The sequence below is a fragment of the Vipera ursinii genome (genome assembly GCF_947247035.1).
Source record: "Vipera ursinii genome assembly, chromosome: 7".
NCBI lineage: Eukaryota > Metazoa > Chordata > Lepidosauria > Squamata > Viperidae > Vipera > Vipera ursinii.
Genome location: NC_139521.1, coordinates 14,302,900 through 14,307,899, shown reverse-complemented (window position 1 = coordinate 14,307,899; position 5,000 = coordinate 14,302,900). Strand labels below are relative to the sequence as shown.

General features: G+C 42.5%; 1 protein-coding gene across 1 annotated transcript in view; it reads left to right on the top strand.

Annotated features, from left to right (window-relative positions):
- Positions 1 to 5,000, top strand: part of TLL1 (tolloid like 1) — a gene marked incomplete at both ends in the record, with an annotated part of 139,114 nt that overhangs the window by 80,535 nt on the left and 53,579 nt on the right. The gene's annotated exons all lie outside the window — the stretch shown is intronic.

Genomic DNA, 5,000 nt, shown 5'->3' with positions numbered 1-5,000 from the left:
CCTTCCCACATAGGAAAATATATATTTAGCAGTTCAGTTGGAGATGTCTTGAAGACAATTCCTTCTTTTATAATTTTATTCTCTTCCGCGAAATAGCAATTAAGCTTAATGTACTTAATAATACCAAATTTTAAATTATTTGCATATTCTGGAACCTGAACGATACAGATGTATTTCCATGTGTTATGACCCATCCTATGAATCATTAAAAGAAATTAAATAATGTAATAGTGCTTATTATAAAGCTATGGGAAAGTGGCCATTAACAAACTTAACCAACTATGCTTTTAGAGTAATGCAACGTATTATATTTTCTAGTGGTAGTAAGTCATTTTTTCCCCAGATTTAACTTCCAAGATGTTATTGCATTGAAACCTAAGATTCTTGCCTGCTCCTGTTGCCTAGTGGAAACTTAAGTTGGAAAATGCTGGTATTAATACTGGGATGCCAAATCTACTCCTTTATTTATTTATGCAACATTATAATGCAATCCATTAACTAATGATGAATGCATGTACATTTCAAGGTTCTAGAAATGGTAAATACACATTGACAAAGGATACCCACTGTCCTTAGCAGTATAGTATCAGGGAATGCAGCTTGTGGCACGATGTGATTAAGATGAGTCACCTGCTCTACATTTTCTTTAATCTACTAAGAAACTTCAAGTAAATTCCTCAATTCAGTAAAAACATGATGGGCAGCATAAGGTTCTATGGGCCTATTCAGTGCTTTTTTTCTAAAAAAAAAAAGGTGCTGGAACTCTCATCTTGTTAATCTTTTATTTATATAATTTTATTTATATATTTATTTATATAATTTAAAAATTATATATTCAATTCTTAACATAAATTTAATTTATTGTATTTAAGGCAAATGTTCATAGTATATTCCAAAGTTTTGTCCAATTGGCATATCTTTGAGATTTGAGCCAAGTTTAATTCATAATTGCCTTTAGTTTTTTCATCTGTTTTTGGCTTAGATGAAGTAATGTATCCTTCAGGCATTCACCAAATAAACTAGAATTTGTTGTGAGCATCTCCTTAAATACAAACAGCTCATAAGCCGGACCTACCTATATTAGCAACCACATTATTGATGGCTTGTACGTATCATTTTAAAGATATGATCACATTGGTTCAAGTGGCTGAGATGCTCCTATAACCCAAAATGCATGCTATTAATTCATCCCTGCCAAAATAGTTATTTTCATCAGACTTAGTTCATGATGAACTTAGAACACTAAGTTCTGTTTTATCAAATTTATCTTGAAGACAGCATAGTAGGCTGCCATAGGGGTGAAAAATTGTGTGATAGTTCCCCCATGTTTATGTACTGCAGGTGGGTATAGTAAAAATGGAATGTTATTTTTTTTGTCTACTTGGAAAATGATGTGTTGCACTTTAATAGAGGAGACAACTTTTGCATTTATAGTATGACTTATATTGAGTTCCTTTTGGAAGGACTAGCAGTGGGAGATAATAGATGTCTAATACAAGTGCATATGGTGCCTTCAACATACATGTGTTTAATTGATGGAGTCATGTTACTGACAAGATAATGAATTGCAAAGAAATTTTTATTAATACATAATACATATTTCTTTACAACTGCTGATAAAAAGTGGCCTGGCTATGTTCAAATTATACACACAAGACAACAGGCTTAGATAAGGGAGATTATGAATGAATATGTCCATAATTGCCCGGTGTATTTTAACAATGAAATAGAACTGTGCTATGAGGAGCTTACAATTTACATTTCTTATTCTTGGGGAATTAATGACAGAAAGAAAATGGATTGAAAAAAGTAGATGCAAAAGTAACATTAGATAAATATGAGAAAATATAGTTGCATATCCTTCACTAATTTATGAAAAAAATACTTAAGATTACCACTTCAGATTGACGTACAAAATCTGCAAGAATCCAGATAACCACTAAAATAGTAGCCATGAGACACAGTTCCTGGCTGAGGGAGGTGACCCCCAGCCCCTCCAGGCCACACGGGATGATGTGGTCAAACCAGGTTAAGTCAGTGCAGCAGTTCACGGCCAATCAGTGTGAGGTGATATGTCTCCCGCAATGTGGGGCAGCGGGAGGGTGAGGGTGGTGGGCAGGCCGAGGTGGTGGCAGGCGTTGCAGGCCAGGTGCTCCAGGGTGGCCACAAAGCTGCACAGGGCAAGGAGGCGGCAGTGCAGGTCCAGCACCGGGTAGGCTGCCAGCTGGCCCGGCCCGTGGAAGGTCAGCTGCCCGCCACACCCCACGTGTGCCACCTCCACACCCAGCACCTGCAGCCGCCCTGCCAACGCCACCCACCATCTGCCCCACACAGCCCCACGGCACCCACAGCACCATGGCATTGCCGCTCCCATCTCCTCCAGGTATCTTCAGGACTACCGTTAAAAAGAGGTAGAGAGGGAAATCGTGTCCGCCAGGCCTCACTTCCCCATTGGGCCAAGGGTCTCGCAGAGGGCAGGGTGGACTTGACAAATGTGAGTTATTTGAGGAGGGGGTTTCTTTGCCACTGTGTTTTCTCCTTCTGACGTGGTCAGCCTGGCTGACACGAGGTGAGCACAAGGTGTGCACATGTTTTCCGTGCTTCAGTGCCAGAGTCTCCATGCTGCAGTGCGGCATGGAGAGCCTGGCTGACTTGGGTGAGCACAAGGCAGGAGTGCACATGGACTCCGCTTTTTCGGCAGGGCAGAATTAAGTGCTGCTCCCCGCCTCCCACTCCTGGTCCTCTCTTACTTACAACTAGGAGATGGTGTAGTTGGGCAGCAGGGAGGGGTGCAAAGTTCCTGCCAACTCGCCTTCATTGCAGACAACTTGCATGTGCAACGTTTGCCAGCTGGATCTTTTGGCACACTCAGCAGCAATTCCTATTGGCTTTTGAAAGCCAATAGAGGGAGTAGCACAGCTTGTGCAATGGGCACACAGCCAACACCTCAGCCACACAGCCGACTAATCCACAAACAATAACCCCATCAACCAATCAACATGTAACAACACAGCCAACCAACCCGCTTACAGCAACAAAGCCAGCACCCCCCACCCCCCCACCAATATTTATAGAGAGACGGCAACTCCGATCACGCTTTGCTTGCACAAGCACGAAGCCGAAGACACCAGCCTGAAGATGAGTGGGAACTCGTCGATACGTCACCAAGACACCCTCAATCTTACTCGGGAAAAGACCAGAATATGCCAAGACCTATATACCTGTACCTGTGAAAATCTACGAGTGTGTGTGTGTGTGTGTGTGTGTGTGTGTGTGTGTGTGTGTGTTAAGTGTTTGTTAAGTATTTAGAATACCTTGCTAGGCCCCAAACACGGGACAAATCTTATTTCCTGTTTCAGCCTAACCCAAGGCCATCCACAGGCAGTAGTCACAGCAGTGACAGCTCTTATTTGTGTAAATTTTTTGGATTGCTAACAAAGAATTAAAGGGAGACTAATATGACCATTTCAAACTTATTTGTTCTCATCAGTCAGCCATACCCTTCTGAGATTCGAACCTGGGCTGATTGCACCTTAGGCAATTGTTCTAACCTTTAGGCCACTGGCTCTTTCTCGCTTTGTTAGCTGAGAAGCAAGGGAAATATGTGTTAAGTGTTTGTTAACTATTTAAAATACCTTGCTAGGCCCCAAATATATATATTTGGGTGTTCGTATGTGGATCTTTCGTTATTCGGGTTTTTCCCCGTGTAGAACTAAAGGTGTAAGGGCGACGTTTCGACGGAATCCCATCCGTCATCATCAGGCTGGTGGCTTCTGCTTCCTTCTTCTGGGAGAAGCATGTGGCTGTTTGTTCCTCTTTTTTAAACTGCCAGAGGGGGTCTGTTCTGTGGGTGGAGGTGTGCTCTGATTGGGTGGGGGAGTAAGTGTGTTCTGATTGGGTGGGAGTGTGTTTTGAATGGTGGGTGTGTTCTGATTGGGTGGGGGTGTGTTTTGAGTGGATGGGCTGGTCTCAGCTGCCAGCCTTAGACCTGAGCTGGTGAGTTGTGCTGCTTTTGTTCGGCTTCGTGTTTGTGGTGGTGCCATGTTTTTATAGTGGGTGTCAGTTTGCTTATTGTGTGGTTTGGAGGGGTTTAAAGTGGCTGATGTTGCAGCTGTAGTTAGGTTTCTGTTTTGTGGTTGTGCCTCGTTATCATTGTGGGTTCGGATTTGCTTTTTGAATGGTTGTGTGGTGGTGATGTCATGTGGTGTTATCATGACTTTGGGTCTATCATTCTTGGTGGTTGGGAATCATCTGTCAATCAAGGCGGGTTTCCAAATGGTTGGTAGGCGAGAGGTATCATCTCGTTTGTTTATGCTGTGGGGGCGTTTTTCTATCTCAATGGCTTCTCTGATTATTCTGTTGTTAAAATGTTCAATTTTGGCGATAGTTTTGGTTTTTTAAAAATCAATTTCATGTCCCGTGGCTTCAAAGTGTTGGACCAGGGATGAAGTTTGTTCTCCTTTTCTGAGTGAGTTTTTGTGCTCTTCAATGCGTGCACTTATTCTTCTGTTGGTCTGTCCGATGTATGTGGTGGGGCAGGTGGTGCATGGGATTTCGTATACTCCTTGGTTTTCTAAGCCAATTATGTCCTTGGGGTTTCTTAGGATGGTGGATATTTTTCTGTCTGTGTAGAATGCTGTTTTGATGTTGTGTTTTTGGAGGACCTTGCTGATTCTGTCTGTGGTCCCTTTTAAGTATGGGAGGAGGGCTTTGCCATTTTCTTGTTCTCTGTCTTGGGTTTTTGTGGGTGTCTCTCTTCGGATTAAGTTGGTAATCGTGTTTCTTTTGAATCCATTGGCTGTTAGTACATTAGTGAGAGTGTGTAGTTCGGTTTTTTGGTGTTGTTCGTCAGCTAGGTGTTTTGTTCTGGAGATGAATGTCTTGGCTACGGAGTTGATCTGTGCTGGGTGGTGGTGTGAGAGTGCGTTCAGATAGCGGTTTGTGTGTGTTTTTTTATGGTAGATAGTGTGTCCTAGGGAGCCGTTGGATTTCTTGTAGAC